The 20,819-nt window shown below is 43.7% G+C and overlaps 1 non-coding gene across 1 annotated transcript; it reads left to right on the top strand.

The window, feature by feature from the left end:
- The first annotated feature begins 651 nt into the window (after positions 1–651).
- Positions 652–724, top strand: TRNAM-CAU. Its single transcript has one exon. It is a non-coding gene; the product is annotated as a tRNA-Met (tRNA).
- Positions 725–20,819: the final 20,095 nt, after the last annotated feature.

The following is a 20,819-nucleotide window of genomic DNA, read 5'->3' as shown; positions in this document are numbered from 1 at the left end:
GGGCTCTTCACGTCGCAGAGCTCGAACCCATGAAACCGCCAGACCTTGACCTGAGCTGATAGCTGAAACCAAGAGTTGGATGCTTAACTGACTAAGCCCCCCAGGCGCCCCTTCACTTATGTCTTTCAAAATCCTTTTCCTGTTATTTCACGAGGCTTCAGGAACGGAGTGGCCACAGATAGGTATGCTGTTGCCCTATTTTCACTGAGAGGTTTTGTTTGATAATTTTTGAATCTGACCATCTAGCACCTTGACTCTGGTTTTTCTAGAATAAAAAGCTTCCAATACCCAACGAAGAAGGGATACTAGTGCCAAAGTTGACAAGTGTTTAATTTTTGTTAATATTTATAGGCTTATACACCCATTCTTTTAGATGAGCCTAATACATTTTGGTTCCTCTGCTTATGGGCTTCGATGAACATACTGAGGTCTTTTCATTTTTCCAAAGTGCATGTATCATTGCTGAGTTATCTTCTAGATTACTTAAGAATCTACTGCTGTGGGAGGAGATGTGGGAAAGGAACATTTTTGATTCTATTCCTAATCCACTCAATCATCGGCTTGACCAACAATGATGAGCGGATACCTTTTTCTTTAAGGAGTTTACCACTTAAGGAGGCATTATTACTCATGCTGAGGAGCTGCACTGCAGCCCTCTTAGCGCAGTGGGCAGCGCATCAGTCTCATAATCTGAAGGTCCTGAGTTCGAGCCTCAGAGAGGGCATGGCTGTTTTGCTCTGCTATAAAAGGGTATTTCAGGAAAATAATAAAACCTTTCAGCAAAGATGCCTAGAGGCCCTGTACTGTACATGGCCAGGCAGATACAGGGATGCCCCCCACAGAGGGAAGGGTAAATGCCTACATCCACAAGCAGATCATTCAAAACCTCATTCATAATAAAAGAATTGCAAGCCACAGCCAAAAGAAAGTGTCCACTCTCCTAAGAATGAAAGAAGGGGCCCCTGGGTGGTTTAGTCCGCTGAGGGTCTGACTCTTGATTTCAGCCCAGCATTGGGACAAAAATCATAAAAGCGGGAGCCTTGAACAACAGCTCCAAACCTCACGTCTCCCACTTCTTACTAGTGACCTGGGACAAAGGTTTTGCTTTGTTTTGTTTGAACTTTTCGGGGCTCATTCCTTATGTGTGAAATGGGAATAATAACACCTAACTGGCAAGGTTGATTGAACATATTAAAAGACACTGATATATTTCAGTAAATGGAAGATTCTTATCCCAGATTTTGGCAAGTAATGAGGGGCCCCATAAGTGATGATCTTAATATAAGAAGAGGGACCACAGAGGAGTGCATTCACTGGTGGATTTTTCCCTTAGAAAAGTGTCATCTGCATTGTCCAGAGACAATAGGGTGTGGCACTGCTGTCCAGGAACTGCAAGTCTCTTCAAAAAGAGGACAATGGGCGCCTGGGTGGCTCACTCAGTTAAGCGTCTGACTTCCGCTCGAGTCATGATCTTGTGGCTCCTGCTTTGGATTCTGTGTCTCCCTCTCTCTGCCCCTCCTCCATTCGCACCCAGTCTCTCCTAAAAATAAATAAGCATTAAAATTTTTTTTAATTAGAAAAAGGGAGAGAGAGAATGATGACCCAGACACCGTAGGATCCTTGCAAAGCGCCTGATTGCTGACACAGACACATCGGCATCAGAAGGTTTCACTGAACACAGACGTGCAAGATCCCTCGCCCAGGGGTGTGTGGAGTCCTGTCCCCACTCGGTGGTTTCAGCACCAGAACAAAGACGCCAATGTTAAGATGACATAAATAAATATTAAGGACTCCGAGTGGGGGCAATTCTCCAAGCAAGAGCCCCAACCAGCCATTTCACCTTTCTCCCCAGGGCCTCTTCGGGTGCTCTTTCTGGTAATGTCCCTACACAGTCCTACACCCTCTTCTTGACTCGTCCTGTGATTCTTTATGTCTGTCCCTACACCCCTCCCCTCCCCCTGAGTAGGTTCCAAAGGAACTCTTTTCCATATTTAACACAGATATTTACCAAGACTGGTCACTTTGGGTCTGAAAATGGAAAAAAATGCATATGACAGATGATCTTGATATTTATCTTTTAAGGAGATAGAAATAGTGAGATAATAGATGAGAGTTGCTGATCCTGCTAAAAAAAAGTTTTGCCATCACGATGATGTGTGCTTTCTTTTCCCCTCCTTTTTTGGTCACATTGTCATTCTGTCTGTCTACAGAGTTTCCCCCAAGTTCAATTTGACCACTTCCCCTGCCCCTGCCCATACATATTCCGCTGGAATACACACAGTGTATTCAGTCATGAGAAAGCAGGAAATGGTACCATTTGCCCCAGCATGGACAGACGGGCCTTGAGGGCATCGTGCTAAGTGAGATAAGCCAGGCAGAGAAAGATAAATACTGGATGATATCACTTACATGTGGAATTTTCAAAAGGTAAACTTAGGAAAAAACAGAGTAGAATGATAGTCAGCAGGGATGGCGGGGAAGTGTCACTTAAGGGTACAAACTTGCTTTTAGTAGATAAATAATTATTGGAGATCTAAGGCACAGCATGGAGGTTATGGTCATCCATAGTGTATTATAAACTTCAAAGTTGCTAAGACACTAGATCTTAACTGTTCTCACCACAAAAGACCGCAGCGATGTGATTTATAGAGATATAGTTAATGCGACGGCGGCAATCATATCGCAGTATACAAATGTGTAAGACCAGCACGTTGTACACCTTAAGTTTCCACAATGGTATATGTCATTTATGTCTCAATAATAGTAATAATAATAAAAAGATTAGGACAGAGAAAGAAAAGCTGGGCACACAGGCATTAACTCCATCCAGTCCTCCGACATCGGGGATGGTCAAGCTCTCAATGACCTGATTGAGCTGATTTTCTTTCCAGCCCAGGTGGCCAAAAATGAGTGCAAGAATGACTCCAGTTGGGAGCACGAGAGCAGCCCATAATCAGAGATGTTCCAGAAGAACATTGTAAGGAAATGGCAGTGTTGTGACCTAACCAAATAAACTTAGGAATGTCCAGACAGTGGGAGCTGAATCTGAGTTCCTACTGTTATATTAACACTTGCAGCAAATCTGGGTCCCCATTTCCAAAGGCTGGGAACCGGCTGGTGCCGTCATGCCAGGTGTGGAATCCTTGGTCCTTTTTGCAGAGCAAGGGCCCATTTTAGAATCTGACAGCTTCTGACACCTTTTAGGGTCGAGCAGACACTCCTGGCAGATGCACATACCAGAAGACTGAAGTCAAGTTGTCCTTTTTGCCTGAGCACACAACCAGGAGAAAAATTCTTGGCAACTGAAAGCATAATGAATGTGACCCAGCTCTCCTTGTGTTGAAAAGAAAGAAAGGAAGGAAGGAAGGAAGGAAGGAAGGAAGGAAGGAAGGAAGGAAGGAAGGAAGGAAGGAAGGAAGGGAGAGAGAGAGAGAGAGAGAGAGAGAGAAAGAAAGAAAGAAAGAAAGAAAGAAAGAAAGAAAGAAAGAAAGAAAGAAAGAAAGAAAGAAAGAAAAAGAGAGAAAGAGAAGAAGAATTGAATCTGGGCCAGTTAATAAAGCAGTCCACTGATTTGTGCCCAAGACATTGAATCTGGGTGTGGTGGCCCTTTCCCAAAGATGATCTGTGCATGAAGGGAACGCTTAACCTATTCCTGGTTTGTCTTTTAAGTCTCTCTTACCTGGGAGCCATTTCTTTATACCAGCAGCAACACCCCAAATTAGTCTCCATTCACAAATAACCTCTGATGCAGCCTCCCTGGGAAAATGAAAAGCCTACTTAACTAAAGGAGCACCGGCTGCCAAGAAGTTGGCTTGGGAGAATGGCAGTAATTAAATGATGATAATATTTAGGATCGAGCAGGTATAACAAAGCCTCCTTTCTTTGTCTCAGGTGGGGACACGTTAACCCATAGCCTCTGTCTGGGAAGGGAGGAAGGCAGCCATGGTGGGGGTGTGAGAACGGGGAATTGGAGAGCCTTGGCGGGGGTGGGGGGGTGCTGACTTCTCAGGTCCGGAGGAGAGGATGGTGCTGGAGGGAGAGCAGTTTAATGTGAATTTTCATCAGAGACAGGCCCTGTGGTGTTTCAGCCTAAGATGTATCAGGACAGGTGAGGGAGGAAACAAAGCCACGTTCTTTGTTAAATGGTTTACTGTCTGTGGGAGGAAAGGCAGGGAGGGGAGTGCAGGGTTTGGGGAGAAAGGAAAGAAGAACACAAAGAACTATCCACTGGACTGGAGATGTGAGGACCCTGAAGCTCTCCCCAGAGCCTGCAGCCCCCAGCCATCCCCCCGCCCTACCCTGTCTCACACCGGTGGCAAGATGGGAAGCTGGGTCCCAGGGACCAGCCTTCCCTCTCTCCAGCTGTGGGATCTCCTACGCACTGCTAACCCACCCACCATACCTCTAGGAAGGGGTGTGGCCCAGCCTGCAGACCTGACCCGTGTCACGGATGGGGTCTTCCTGCCCACCTGTTGGCCTGGAGGTGGGAGCACCACACACTTGTTTGCCTGCTGAGTGGGTACCTGTCTCATGAATCGAGCTGATCCAAAGATCTGTATGATGGATGCGTCCTGCAGATCTAATACATTAGTAAATTCACGCCACTTCCTTCAGCTAAAGCAATTTCATCTGTTCAGCCCACAAAGAGGATAAATGGAATGCGCAGCTCAGGGCTCAGGGCCAGGGTTCCAAACACGTGGGAAGGAATGGGTCTGTGTTCCTCATTCATCCTGCCTGGACTGGACAAATTCCATCCAGAAAGGCCGAATGCCAGATGAGTCTATTTCTGTCCCCCACCCCCTTTCTCTCTGTCTCTGTCTCTGTCTCTCAGTCTCTCTCTGTCTCTGTCTCCCTGCTTTGCTTGCTCTCTCTGGTGAATCTTAACTCTGGCTAGGACAGACTGAACCTTGCAGGGCCATGGTGAAAAGGTTTGTTCCTGTTGGCCGAATTTGGGAGGATTCTCTGTGTTGGGAGTCAGGAGGGTCAAGGGCAGTAGGATGAGAGATGAGAGGAATTTAGCCAGAACGACTTCTCTTAGTGGAGAAAAGCAAGTGATACCTGGCCTGGGCTAGGTATCAGATCCAGCACCATTTACTTTTTAGTGGCCAGAGGAAGAAGAGATGCAGAAATTCTTGTGCAAGAGGCCTTGGGTCCGGGTGGGAAGTTGTACGGAAAGAAGAAGACATGGGTTTCTTTCTTTGCTTTCCATTATTGGCTTTTCCCTCCCTCGTTTATAAATATAGCACACAGGCATTATTGAAAAGTTAGAAAATACAGAAGAGCCTAAAGAAAACAACTGAAAACACTCATCTACTAAAACAGAAGGATAAATACCACTAACTTTTTGGAGAATATCATTTTCGTATAGACTCATAGCCTACATTTTTGACTTTTAGTAATTATTTTGTGGGCATTTTCCAAAGACATTGCAACATCTGCAAGAATATGTTTTTCAGGGGTTTCTGAGGGGCTCAGTCAGTTAAGCATCCAACTTTTGACCTCAGTTTAGGTCATGGTCTTAAGGTCTGTGAGATTGAGTCCCATGTTGGGCTCTGTGCTGACAGCGAGGAGCCTGCTTGGGATTCTCTCTCTCCCTCTCTCTCTCTGGCCTCTCTCTCTCTCAAAATAAATAAATAACCATTAAAAATATTTTTAAAAATCAGCTGATTTGTATTTCATTGTATTGATAAAACATACGTTTTAAAATCATTTCCTAATGCTAGCACTTAGGTTTTTAATTTCTTTCTACTGAAAAAGAAAGGCTCCAGTGAACACCTGTGTGTGTGTGTGTGTGTGTGTGTGTGTGTGTATGTAGTGTGGGTATGTGGAATTATTTTCAGTAAGTATGTTCTTAGGAGTAAAATTACCAAATTAATTCTTGATGTTCTTCCAAATCCTCGCAGGCAGAACGTTCTAGGAGAATGGTCTTAGCACTGCATTACACATAGAGGGCTCCAACACCTCAGCTTTGCCACAGAGGGTGGTTCCTATACTGCCAGTCTTCTCTGGAGTCCAGAAGAGAGAGACTGAGAAAGTGTGTGTCTGTGTGTGTGCATGTGTGTGTGTGAGAAGCAGGTGCATCTGAACTGCCATATCCGTATTTCAGGTGGTCCCTAGAGTTTCTCTGACCTCTGACCCACCCAGATTCTGGAGCAGATCCCCCTGGAAACTGTGTTCCTCCCTCAGGCACGTGACCCGTGGAGGTAGATTTGCTGGAAGAACCTGAGATTACTGGGGAAGGTGGGGAGGGCTTGGACCTTCTCCCCATGTACTCAGGCACATCGAAAGAGGATCGCATTAGTCCTGTGGAGACTAGAAATGCCCACCATTCCCCCTTCCCTCCCTTGGTTCCCTTGGAGACATTTGGATGAAGACTCACAAGACTTCCCTGAAGCCTGGGTGGAGACAGACCCTGGGAACAGAAGGGAGCGGCCAGCCCGGACCTCGAGAAAGGACGGCAAAGGCAGGGCTTGGCAGTGTTCACCCAGAATGTCCAGGGAAGAGAGGCTTTCTGACCAGGTTCCTCACTGGAAAGGCCTTCATCATGGTGGGCCAGGTGAGGACAATGCATCAAGTCTCACTGCCTTCTCTCCAAGCTCGTTCAGTATCCTTCTGATTAACATTAGGATGTTAAGCTTCTGGGCCTTCGAGAGGAATTGGAGCATTTTGGTTATTGGAAAGAAATAACCTTCAGCAGAAATGAAACATGGGTATTTCAGCATGTGTGTTTGAGTGTTAGGTAAGTCAGCCTCTGGGAATCTGTTCAGAGGGCACCGGCTGGCTGAGGGGCGGCCCCCGAACAGGGCAAGGCAGTGAGCTAAGGCCACCTGCTGGGCTCCTCAGAAGCCTTGTGTTAACATTCTCATTGTGGCCCTGCCCACCTCGTGCTGTCACGCTCTGCCCTACCATTGCTGTGGCCATCAGCTAACAGCCAACTGTCTTGTAAGGCCACACATGGCATTCGGTCACCTCCCCTTGGGTACTTGGAACTGGCGTAGTAGTTCTAGAATTCTGCATACATACAAGCTATATGCATGTGTAAGTTGTCAATTTTTTCCTTCCCTTAATACAGAACTTGAATTACTGATCAGCATTACTGATAACAAATGCGGGCAGGTAAATACTGGACTGCCCTCCATGGCCCACTATATTATTGCTCACGGTTATGGATTGAACTGTATCCCCCTCATATTCATATGTGAAGGTCCTGATCCCCAGCACCTCAGAATGGGACCTTATTTGGAAATAGGGTCCTTGCAGATGTAATTGGTCAAGTTGAGGTCACCCTGGAGTAGGGCATGCTTCTAATCCAGAATGACTGGTGTCCTTATAAAAAGGTTGCCATGCAAAGAGACAGGCACACACACACAGGACACCAAGCGAAGACTGCAGTGATGTTGCCACAAGCCAAGGAACTAGAAAAGCCTGAAACAGATCCTTCCCTAGTGCCTTCAGAGGGAACATGGTCTTGCTGATAGCCTTGGTTTCTAATTTTAGCCTGGAGAACCGTGACAACTGTGACACAATACATTTCTATTGTTTAAGCCACTCAGTTTGTGGTCTTCCGTTAAGGCAGCCCTAGGACACTAATGCACTCACTGCGACTGAGGAACTCAGGAGCCTTCTGACCTTGGAAAGCTCCCAGTCTTCCTTACACCTCTGCTTTTTACAGAAAGGCCAGCCAGGTCATGCCTACTTTATAGACGGAGAAACTATATCCCAGAGAGATGAAACGATTTACTTGAAATTGCTTTCTGATGAAACCCTAAAAAAAAAAAAAAAAAAAAAAAAAAAGAACCTGGGAAAAGTTAACTGTGGCAACATGCTAATTGTCTGCCGACTGTTAACCTCCCCTCCAGGGCTCCTAACCACCTTAAGGTCTGGGCCTTCCAGATGCCCTGTTCTTGGAGGTAGAGTACAAATGAGTAGCAAATCCGGGAGTGTTGAAGAGTAATGCTGAGCCAAGTCTCACAAGAATATTGAAGGACCCCTTTATGTAAAATCTGCCACCAGAGAAGGGTGTGGACCCTAAAGTATTTATTTTCATGCTATACAATGCCAAAGAATGTTTTAAATTAAAAAGGGGGGGGTGGATTTTCACTCTGATTGTGGAACTGCCTGAATTCCCAAAGTCTTGGGCAAATATCCGGATCAGAATCTCATTTTTAAGTTCTCAGTCATGAGGGATTAAACGTACGTAACCCTAAAAACAAGCTGCATCGTAAGGAACGTTCTGTGGTCAGGAGACACAGTTGGGAGTCCCAGCTCTCTCTCACTAGGGACACAACCTCAGGTGAGATGCATTCATGCCCCTGGGTCTCATCTCTAAATGGGATGACAAACCACACCATGTTCCAGAGGGTTCTCGAGGAATAAAGTACATGGCAGTGCTTTATAAAGGGCAAAGCAGTGCAAACGGTTGTGTGTGAGGTATGGAGAGAGAGCAGGTCAGATTTCTGAGACAACACTGCACCCAGAGACCATTCTGGTGTGGCCCGCCGAGGTCACACAAAGAAGGAGCTAGGTGGTAGCTCCTTTCGGGAGCTCTGAGGTAGATTTCTGGCTTGAAGAGCTAAGCCATGGGAAAGATTGGGGAGAGCCAGATCTGAAGTTGTTGTGGAGACAGGTTGTCTGTATGTTCATTTTTTGGGGAGAGAATTCCTGACTATAAGGGTTGGTGACCACTGGATCCTTCCTCCCAAAGTCTTCCTCCGTTCTTTAGGAAGGTTGTGTGTGTGTGTGTGTGTGTGTGTGTGTGTGTGTGTGTGTGTGGCAAGGGGAGCTCTGGAAGAATGGAAGGGAGGAGAGGAGCTGGCACAACTTGAAAGAAATGCAGACCACAGTCCTTGAGATCTGTATTCTCCAATCATATGGAATGGAGTCAACTGAATCAACCATTCCGTCTTCCAGCCTTGCCCACCTTACCGACGCCCCACCACGCCCTTCTCTCCAGCAGGGCTGCCTTTCTTTCAGTGACTCCTTTCCCACCCCTCCCAAGGCTTCACTTGCTTTAAGGGGAGGTGACTCTAGAGTATGGTGTCATTTGTCCCCTAGCTACCCAGCTAACTGGAGCTGGGTGTTCTCTGCGCACAGAAGGGGCTCTGGTGTCAGAGCGGCAGTGTGAGGGAGTCAGCTTGCTACCGCCCTCGCCCCAGCCCATTCCCCCCGGGAAGATGTGGGAGAAAGAGCCCCAACAAGAAGGGCTGGTCCTGCCAAGCTTAGTGTGTGTGTAAGAGTTAGAGGGTGCAGGCTGGAGGTGGAGCGGGCAGGGGGAGGGAGCGGGGAAGGAAGGTGAGAAGGCTGTGTGTGACTCACTCTGAAAGAATTGGGCTGTCTGATTTTCTCCATTCTCAGGGGCTGGGAAAGCAAACGCAAATGACCTCAAATTTAGCTAATAGAGAACATTGATTTCCTTTATGCAGTGCAGCCAAATGCATTTAGCTTCTACTTAAATATTGCCAGCAAGTATTCTTCAGGTCTTACAATAAAACCCTCTTTTTAGGTCACCTTTAAAATTTCCCTAGCTGTCCCTTTGAGGAGCTGCATTTAGGGATGGTGTCTCAATTCAGAAAAGGGAGCTGACTGTTAATTATGCTGCCGATATGCATTTCTTCTTTCCTTTTGTGGCGAGTAGAGAGAAACAGACATTCACACTCTTCTAGAGCCATGTTGTTGTCCTGTATAGCACTACTGTATATACATGATCCCCTCTCTGGCAGTCTGCTTCTAGTTTACCTGTCCCCCAACCACTCAGCCAAGCCCAAGTATGGCATTTATCAGTAGCAGGAGAGCAGGAGCTTAATCCTAGCAACACAATGAGCTGGAAGACAGTGTGTTCTTTGCTGTTAGTTTCCCTGGCTGACTATCTCATAATTATTTTATATGGCTTCCATGCCCCTTTAACCTGACTTCAGGGGACAGTACAGAAAGCAAATGATGCTTTTACTGTCACATGCCTCCATGTGAACATGTACATCGAGTCTGTGAACCCACCATATCGAGACCTACGGAACATTTTATTATCTAAACTAGTTACATTGTTGTATTTCATTTCACAATAGGAAAATTTCAACATCCCTCCTCCGGGGAGGCTGTCTAGGAAACACATCTCAGCAGTTTGAGAAATTCTCCTGCCCTGGGTGTTCCTGGCTTCCTGCAGTGTTTTCACTCCCCTCCACCCCCAACCTAATGAATATTCAGCCTGCATCCTTCAGCCAGGATTTTGAATAGGATGCTTCCTGTTTTCCTATTGGAGATTAACTGTTGTCCTGGGTAAAAGGGATTGTTTGGTAAAATCTTGCAGCTGGGAATTCCTGTTTATTTTTCATTCTGACCCCCAGGTCCTGGGGAAAACATACATCTCACAGTTGCAAACAAAGCCTTGTATATTCTAATGCTTGTTAGGCCTGACTCTATATTACAAAGATGTATGTATTTTAAACCGCCTACTTCTTCCATTTCACGGTGAGCAATTCAAAGGCAGGGATTAGGTTTTATTAATTTCTCTTTTCTGGTGCCCAACATAGTGCCCAGAACTGAGCAGCAACTCAATAAAATTTGGTGAATGGATGAATAGGCATCGTGATTATAAGTTCCAGAGAGGGAGGGTCATAATCATCCACCATTGTCCTGAGGCTAGAAAGGGATAAAGAAAGATGAAGATCCATGTGTACCTATTGTGTGTGTTTGTTGTCAGAGCAGTGATTACCTAGGCATGTTGCGGCATGACCCATTGGGTCCGGGAATTGGGTTTTAGTCTTCTGTCTTCTCCCACAGTGAATTTTTGCACTTTTCTCTCAAGTGCTTTGTAGTGGCTACAGCTTTACTTGGTTACAGGGGTGACACGGGTCAAGGCTGTGGTCCCTTACTTGCTGTGTGCCTCGGAAGTCAGTCACTGAAGGTGGCTTGTGAACCCTTGGCAGCTGGATCCGCTGGATCCGGGGAGCCTCAAGGTGTTCCAGAAAGACGCATTCATGGCTTTTTGTGATGGTTTTGTCACTTTACAGAGAACTATGAGCAAAAGCATGTTTGGAAGTGTAATTCTACCAGAACCGTTTATAAATGTGCAGAGACTTGCCACGTGGAGTTTTGATCTGCAACTAGGACTTCTTGGGATTTGCCATGAGGAAATGTCTGGGAACCCTTTCACAATTCAAAGGAGATCATGGGTTTCTTTCCTGAAGACTTTATGGATGATGTTTTGCATTTACCATCTTGGAGAAGAGATAGAAACACCTCGTAATTTCTTTCATCCTCCTCTTTAGAGACTGCAAACATACTTTACAAACATGATCTCATGAATCCTTTAAATCAAGCCTGAGAAATAATGGCTACACTTAACATTTGCTGACACAGTTCAATAGCTGCCTCTTGCCCTAGGGATAAAGTTTCCCGCAGCCCTCTGCCCCCACTCTCCACACTCTTTCTCAAACACTAACTTCCAGTCTCACCTCAGGATGGAGGCTTCTAGCCTCCTTGCAAGCTCTTGCTTTCAGCCTTTTGAGTCACTGTCCCTTTCACCAGGAATCCCTCTCACATTGCACCAGGTTGGGTCCCCTTGCTCTTTGCTTTCTCATAGAGTGACCTGGAGAGAGAAATTAAGGGCCTGTAGTGCAAATACTTTCAAAGAGTGATCACGACTTTTTGGCTATTTTAGATGTAAATAGGAAATCTCTGAGCTCAGGGCTGTCCTCTGTGTAATAATCCATGTCCTTCTGTTTATGTATTAGAATTGATGTCCTTTCCAAAGTGGCTGCCAGGATTCTGTTTCAGAGAAGCCAGGAAGAGCCTGTCAAACCTCCTGACTCGTAGTTTGGATGGTTTTGTTTTGTCAGATTACCTTGGCTGTCCAAGGAAAGAGTAAATCACACCCCAATCCTTGACTTCTTCCTCTGGATAGTTTAACATATTATTAGTAGTTTGACCATCATTCAAACTCCATTATTAGGAAGCTCTGAAGATTATCTGCCTTTTCTGATTATATTAGAATATACTTTTATTTAATGTTACTTAAAATAGTAGTATACAGAGTCTTAGAAGCCCTTTGGTTATATAAGATGCTTTGTGACACTATGATTTTAATCACGATAGGTATTTGTTCTTAGTAATATGCAGAGTAGCAGGTGGGTCTAGACAGCAGATTCTGAAGAAGACCATGCCAACTGTGATATAAATTAACATCTCTGTGGCTCAGCAATGGAAATGACAATAGTACCTACCTTGTAGGATTACTATGGGGGCTAAATAAAATAACACGTATAAAGAGTTTAGGGTTATACATAGCACAAAGTAAGGTCTGAATTAAGCACCACCATAGTAGTGCTGACTACACTGACTCCATCTTTGGTCCTCCATCTTGTTCATGCCCGTGCAGTGACCTCCCTCATCTTGTTCTTGACTGTGCAATGAATTTCCTCAGGGCTTACGTGTTCCAAGCCTCAGGAGGGTTAGTGTGTGGACTGACTGGAATACGGGATTTTCTGATTTTCCCTAAATTGGTGCACAGAAGGCCCCACTTGAGGTAACCAGAGATGACTGATGTACAGACAGTGAAACTTTAGGTAACTACCCTGTGAACTGACCACCATACCCCTTGATCCATAAAAGCTGTGGCTCGAGGTCCTGGTGGGGTGGAGAATCAGGTGCCGTAGATCTTCTGTCTGCCTGACAGTAAGTTATGCTGAATAAAACTCTGTTAATGGTATGGAGCACTTTGCTTTGTTTTTTGGGCTCAAAGTCCCTTCTCAGTTGGAGATACATTATTGTACATCTCATGAGGATACATTACTGACCCTCCTCCACTTCTAATGGCTGCCTATGTAGCCATAATATATGTACTAGCAAGGGCCCCTTTACATTTCCTGATGAGGGAGTTTAGCCATTTCCTTTCTCAAATTCACAACCTGTAGGTGCCAAAAAAGTTGTTAAAGCTGTAACGAGGCAGCAAGTTCCAGACTTAGATCTTGTTTTCCCTTCCTGTGGTGCTAGGAAGCTGACCTAAACTCTCTCAGGCCATGTAAGTCCCACAAGCAACCTGAAAGTAGGAATAAGCTTCCTCATGGAGAAACCCCCGCAGCCCCATAGCTCACTGGGCTACAAGACCGTCTCCGCCGTTTGCCTCCATCATGGCGTTTTTGTTCTGTTCTCTTGTCACTATTTGGTTGTCCAGTTCTTTCCCGCACTGGGCCTTGACGCAATTCATCTAATGGCCTTAGTGCCCATAGTCACTGAACACAAGTTCACTGTGAGGAGCAGGTAGATGGCAAACATCTCTTTTCAAAGTGAATAGATGAGAAGTAACTGCCTTCTTTTAATCTCAATTTGCTTTTCTTCATTTTACTGATTTAGTGAAAAAGTCAGAGGAGACTTGACTACAATTTCCTTAACTAATCAACCAACAAATCCTTCAGGACATGAAGAGGGATCCATCTCCTATTTCAAGGGCCAGCTCAAGTCTTGTGATCATTATTTTATTGATAAGTTATTGGCTAGTGCATGTATCAGCCTGGTATTCAAGATGGGTCTACTAAATGGAACTATAAAAAGAAAGATGTTTTTAAAATTCTTTTAAGTTTATTTATTTTGGGGACGGAGGGGCAGAGAGAGAGAGGGAGAGAGGGTACTAAGCAGGATGCTCTCAACATGGAGCCTGACTTGGGGCTCCTTCTTATGAACTGTGAGATCATGAACTGAGATGAAATCAAGAATCACGTTTAACAGACTGAGCCACCCAGGTGCCCCAATGGTTTTAAAGTTCTGTTAGGATTTCTCAAATAGATTTTATTGGACATTTTTGGTTTTTATTGATATTGTATGGTAGACACATTTTTAAAGACTCTCTTGTGTATAAAGGTGAGAGAAGAAGCCCTCACTGACACACATGGATTTTATTATTTTTTTATCCCTTCTTCAAGAACACATCCCCTGTAGAAAACAAAAAAATAAGATCAGTATCTTCTTTGGTGTTTTTTTTCCCCCCACTTGCCCATCAAAATCACTTCTGATTTTGAATAGATAATGGTTTTGAAGCTCTTGTCAGGCCCAAGTTTGAAGACTCCACACCCCCTTTCCATGTTCTGTCTCCCACCAGTTTGTGTGGTATCACAGAGGGACACTGCTCTGGGCGTAAGGGATTCTGAGTCTCCTTTGTCAATTACTGTTTCGTTGATGGAGAATCAAGGAAGACGCAAAGCTGATCACCATTCAATCCATAGCAACCTGACTTCTACAGTCCAGACCTCAGTTTCCCATCTGGCTGTTGAACTTGCACATCACTGGATAAGGCATAAGCATCCTTAAAGCTGTACTATTTTTTCATCTACCTGAAGGAAAACCTGGAGGAGGTCTCAAGGGTTTGTAATACTCTGAAGACAAGGACAAAATGTAAAAATTCCATTCTGCTAGGACTACTAAAATCCATCACGTAAAATACGTGACTTGGATACACCATCTATTTAGATGTTAAAGTTGTGGGTATGATAATGAATGATGTGATAGCTGTTTCCTGTGCTAAATTCCAAGTTTGTTTATTCATCCTGGAAACCATTATAGTCAAGTTAATAGGAAGAAGGAGATCCCGCGATTCTGTACCTGGCAGTTCCTGAAAACAGCCCAGAGTTAGTTACTGGATGGCCTCCAGGTAAACTTCGTGTGCACAGGAGTGTGGGAACCCCTCTGGAATGCCCTCCATCTCCTCTTTCACTTATTTAAATAAGTTCAAGTCACTTCCTTAGAACCATGTCCTTTGAAGATATGTCATTATGAGAGTATTTTGATTACAGTGCATTTGGATGCAGAATATTTTATAAGTATATAAAGATGCAATATGAACTTGTCCCTAGCCTAAGATATGTTACTTATTATATTTGCTAGTGCATTCTGATAATTTGAGGAGAATCCATAATGTTTGCACAGAAGATTGGAGCTGACTTGCAGTGGAATTACTTCTTTAGAAACTAGCTGCTACACTATGTCTGATTTTGTTTATGGCAGATAGCAAATGGCTAATGAAAACAGTTAACATGAATGGAATTCTCACAATTAGCTATTGGTAAAATGAGGATTAGAAGGATCTTTCTGCCTTGCAGGGTTGGCATAATGGTTGATGGAGGCAATTTGTGTAAAGAATTTTGAAAAATGCCTGGCATTCAGATAGTTCTTTAAACAATTTTAGGTAGTGTTTCATCACTAATAAATGAGCATGAGTCTATGATGAGTGCTAGATACATTTTGTAGTCAATATAAACTCAGTCTCTAGAAGTTATGACAGTCTGCTAAACTCTAGGGTTCAAGAGAATCTGCAGAAACACCTGTCGTCCACCCTTTTCTCTCCTAGGCCCTTAATTTAAGGAAGCCATTTGGTTTAAATACCTAATGGGGCCTGAAGTTTCTGTAGGCCACTTTTATTCTCAAAAAGATCAGGTGTTTTGTAGCCATTTAAGAATATGCGTTGAAGCAGATTCCTGGGTAGCTCAGTGGCTTAAGCGTCTGACTTTGGCTCAGGTCACGATGTCACAGTTGGTGAGTTTGAGCCCCATGTCAGGCTCTGTGCTGACAGCTCAGAGCCTGGAGCCTGCTTCCGATTCTGTGTCTTGATCTCTCTCTCTCATCCTGCCCCTCCCTGGCTTGTACTGACTCTCTCTCTCTCTCAAAAATAAATAAACATTAATAAAAAAATAACATGCATTGAAACTTAGAGGATTACTAGGAGAGAAGCAAATATTGTAAGAAATCATGTTCTTGGTAAGATGACGTGAACATGTAAAACCATATATATATTAGAAAGGAAAATGTCTAGAATGCCTGTGTAGGGAACTTTGGGAAGCTGGAGAAACCCATTTACTGACCAGTGACTTTCTGGAGTTGGAGCCAGACCCTTCCTGTCCTAGCCTTGGCCTATGTCCCAGACTTGCCTTCTCTCCCTCCGTCCTAGCAGGCCAGGCAGAGCCCATCCTGTGACGGTCACGTCTGAGCTGGATGCGATCACCCCTCCTTTGTGCCCCTGCAAATGTTGGCCAGCTATAACACTACTGTCTATAACGCTATTGTGCATAAGTTCAAAGCTCCTTATGGCATCCTTCATGGTAAAGATTCCTTGTTATTGATCTTTATATTCCTGTGCTCAAAACAGTGTCCCGAATTTAGTAGGTGCTCAAAAAATATTTCAAATGAAGGAATCAAATAAAACTAAATTAAATGGTTGTAGCGCAAATGCCTGACATTAAGCTTTTGATTACTACGACGTCCATTTGCAAGACGCCCATCCTGAATAAGCATATTGCCTACACAGCAGCTAGCAAAACATCTACATAATTCACCAGAAAACCCCTCAACCCTGAAGCTCCCCTGTTAGAAAGCCCTGGGTGACCTGGATAAACGACCACCTGAGTAACTCCCACTTCTCCTCATTCCCTAATTCCTGCTCTTCTGTTTTAAATTCGCAAATAAAAAGTGAACCCTAGAAACCCTAGGGACCTCGCCACGGACCCTACTAAAGGCAGAATGCTGGTCTGTGTTCCACCCGTGAACTTGTTGTGTGTTGTGTGACCACTGGACGAGCTCTGTACCCTCCAGGAACTACGTGTAACAAATCTTGTTCCTCCACGTTCCCTGACGGTTATTGTCAAGGTTGTCTTGGGATCATGATGAGAACCACCAGCGACAGTCCGGCCACAGCCCTGCTCCGGTGGGAAAGGTGTCGGGACTGCTCCAAGCCGTAGGGGCCCTGGGGGTGTCCCAGGCTGAGACCATCACTGTCCTCAGGCTGAGACCCACACACTAATGGGGTGTTATCCTGGCACCTGGCAAAATGTTATCCTGGCACCTGATATAAAGGAGGTATCAATAAAGCGTAGTTTGATTATGAGGATAAATAATAAATGACGTCATGTCACATATGACACTTCTCAACTAGTATCTGAAATACTACTTTAGATGGAAAAGCTACAGACCATATTTTTAAAAAGCGATTAAATAATGAAGGCCTGAATATACAGTTGAATTTCTCTTGTGTGTTAAACTCTCCTGAACATATTTCTTTTACAAAATAAATTTTATTTTTCCTGGTTATGAAAATATTAGGTGTTAATTACAATAACTTTTTTACACTTCATAGTAACTTTTAAAATGCAGGAAAAAAGGGGCCTGGGTGGCCATTCAGTTAAGCATCTGACTTTGGCTCAGGTCATGATCTCACGGTTTGTGGGTTTGAGCCCCACATTGGACTCTGTGCTGACAGCTCAGAGCCTGGAGCCTGCTTCCGACTGTGTCTTCGTCTCTCTCTCTGTCACCCTCCCACCCCCATGCTCTGTTTCTCTCTGTCTCAAAAACGAATAAACATTAAAAAAAATTTTTTTAAATACAGAAAAAATCATGCCTTGTTCCATCATCTAGAGATAACCATATCAACATATAAATATTGCTTTAGGGGCACCTGGGTGGCTCAGTGGGTTGAGTGTCCGACTTCAGCTCAGGTCATGATCTCACAGTTTGTGGGTTTGAGCCCCGTGTCAGGCTCTGTGCTGACAGCTACCTCAGAGCCTGGAGCCTGCTTCGGATTCTGTGTCTCTCTCTCTCTGATCCTCCCCTGCTCACGCTGTCTCTCTCTGTCTCTCAAAAATAAATAAAAAACATAAAAAATTTTTTTTAAATATTGCTGTAGTCTCTTTTTCTAGGCAAGAATCTTTTCTTTTTAACATAATTGTGATTCATTCCTTTATTCATTTCATAAATATTTATAAAATGCTTACTATGTGCCAGGTCTGTGTATGCTATGATTACTTAGAAAATATAATTTGAGTTAACAAACTAACAAACATTTGCCAATATTATTAAAAGCCCTTTGTAAATATGATCATGCTTTATTTAATTAGTATCCTCCTGTTGAACATTTGGGTCCTTTTCATTAGTATAATGCTGTAATAAAGTTTCGTTTAGTGTGGTTTCATCCTACAATTGTAGCGTGCTGTGTTTAGGAAAGTTTCCCACACATTTACTGGGGAGGAAAGCTATGAACAGTTAATGACTTTTGACACATTTATCAAACTGCTTTCCAAAATGAGTTAAAAAATAATTGAATAGAGAATTCGTTAATATGTATAGCTAGAGAAAAATAGGTATAACACAGAAAATGTTTTCTGTATTTTTATAAAATATCAAAAAATAGAGTGGAAAACAAAAGCAAACCTCACAATCGAGGCTTGAGTGACAGAACAGTGAGGGGGGTGGTGATCAACCCAACTTAGTTTCTCAAATACTTGAAATTCATTTGGAGTAGCCGGCTGGTCTGGAGGTTGTGACCACGCTCAGAGGGAGCAGGGAGAGTCTGGGTGAGGCGCCTTGTTCCTAATCCAGTGTCTCCTAAAAGCACAAAACCTTGGTAATTTAAGCAAGATGTCTCTCCGGTATGCCTAGAAGCACCAACAACCAGGACAAAGTGAGGACAAATATAGCCAATTATCATATGCACACAAGAGTTTCATGTAACCAGTAAAATCAAGATTTCTTTAAAGGCTTAGGACTTCTTTCATGTTAAATGCGCGTGTTTATTTTTAGATAGGAGGAGCTCCGGGCAGAAACAAGCAGTGTAATAGCATCTTGTATTGTCTTGTCTTGAAGGAAATTAGCCAGGAATTTGATTCATTTTTAGCCGTGACATTCCAGGAAGCCTTTAAGCGGACTACAGGGAGCTAATATTTTCTAAAAGTAATTCTGGCCAAAAGAGACACAGACTTCTGAGGCAGAAGATGCAAACATTGCATGCATGCTTCAGTTTCATTACATTCTCTTCCCTGTTTTTTTTTCTCTCTCCCGTCTGATATACGATATATCCAATTGCAGTGACATTTTAAGATTTTCCTTACAACTGATGGTGAGTATAAAGCTCAGAAATTTGGCCCTAAGTAAAAAGTTAGAGTATTTACCAGTCCAGCTCTTAGGGCCCAAAGCATGCTCATTAAAGCTGAACTTTTTTTTTCCACATTATTCCCATTATTTTATTGGTGAAAACATTTCAGCTCTAAACTCTTAACTTTGAAGTATAAAATAAGCATTGTTGGCTACAGTCATCACTTTGTACATTAAATCTCCAGAATGTAGTCATCTTTGAACTGAAAGTTTTTGCCTTTGACCATGTCTCCTGATCTCCCCCAACTCCCAGCCCCTGGCAGTCACCATAATGCTCCATTTCCCATCCCTTTACCCACCTCCCCTCTGGTGACCATCAGTTTGTTCCCTATAGTTAAGAGTCTGTTTCTTGGTTTGTCTCTCTCTCTCTCTTTTTCCCCTTGCTCATTTGTTTTGTTTCTTTTTTTTTAATTATATTTGTTTAAACATTTTTAAAAAATATTTATTTATTTGGGGAACAGTGCAAGTAGGGGAGGGGCAGAGAGAGGGGGACAGAGGATCTGAAGCAGGCCCTGCACTGACAGGCGGACAGAGTGATGTCAGGCTCGAACTCACAGAAACAAACCACGAGATCATGACCTGAGCCGAAGTCGGATGCTCAACCAAGTGAGCCACCCGGGTGCCCCATTGTTTGTTTTATTTCTTAAATTTCACGTATGAGTGAAATCATTTGACTTATTTCACTTAGCAATATCCTCCCAAGCTCCATCCACATCATTGCAAATGGCAAGTTTTCATTCATTTTGATGTCCGAGTAATATTCCACATTTTCTTTATCCATTCATCAGTCACTGGACACTGGGCTGTTAACTTGGCTATTGTAGATCATGTAAAAATGGACACTTAGCTGACTCTTATAAACACAAAGGTTTATTATGTCTTCACTGGTTACAGGTGTTACACATGTGAGGTCCTAATTTCAATCCTCATATAACATAGTTAATTGCGTTCAGTTTCATTACCAGACTACCCTGTCCCCACTGAATTGCTGGATGTAAGGACAGTGAGGGTGAGAGGTGTGAGGAGACCTTGGGAAGCAAGAAGAATGGAGGCAGAAGCTTCTACTATTGGTCCATTAGTATGTGCCATTCGTTTTACAAGGAGGACCAGACAAAAGATTAGTGGTATGTAACTCACTACAAATTCAGCATGGGAGGCAAGAACTGCATTTAATACTGGAGGAGTGATGTTTATGTGCCTGAAGGAGTGTTCGTTTCAAATTACACTACGTATAAAGGCATGATCATTAACCACTATCAGCCTAGGTCCCTTATTTCTTATCTAACTCATTTGCTCATTCAGTAAATATTTATGAAAGGCCCATTGTGTGCCAAAGTTCATACATGAAAGATTACTCCTCTTATATAAGAAAGGGGTTATATATCACAGCCTTTAGCAAATCATAAAACTGACCTAAACCCTGGTAGATCATCTGATCTAGGAGTGACTTGGGAAAGTCAATAGATGGGCCTCCTATTCTGGGGAGGAGCTACAGAGCAGTCAGTCCATACATAACTGATTTCCTGGGAAGAGATAAGGCCAACTAAAATGAGATAGTGAAAAGAAAAGAGGGCTGGATGAGGGAACTTAGAGAACATTCCAGGGATGTCAGAGGAGAAGCCATTGAAGGCAGGTTAGGGAGGAATGATGGAATCATAACCACTTTTTCCCTTTAAGTCAAACCAAGATTTTGCCATATTAAACACGTGAAAGGGCAGCTTGAGCAAAGCCGAGGCTCACCCTTTCTCTGTCTCCGGAAGACTTTTTCCTCTTACAGAACTTTGGTTCAAATGGGGACATCTGACACAAGGGTTCCCACAGCCTGACTGAGGCAAGGCTACTGTATTTCCACACGATCCTTCTGTTTCTCTCAATCTCTCCTTCCGGCTAAAGCAACAGACATGGTGAGTGACGTT

The sequence above is a fragment of the Suricata suricatta genome, chromosome 1, assembly GCF_006229205.1.
Source record: "Suricata suricatta isolate VVHF042 chromosome 1, meerkat_22Aug2017_6uvM2_HiC, whole genome shotgun sequence".
Classification (NCBI taxonomy): Eukaryota; Metazoa; Chordata; class Mammalia; order Carnivora; family Herpestidae; genus Suricata; species Suricata suricatta.
The sequence above is the reverse complement of the archived record's forward strand: the minus strand, read 5'-3'. Positions and strand labels throughout refer to the sequence as shown.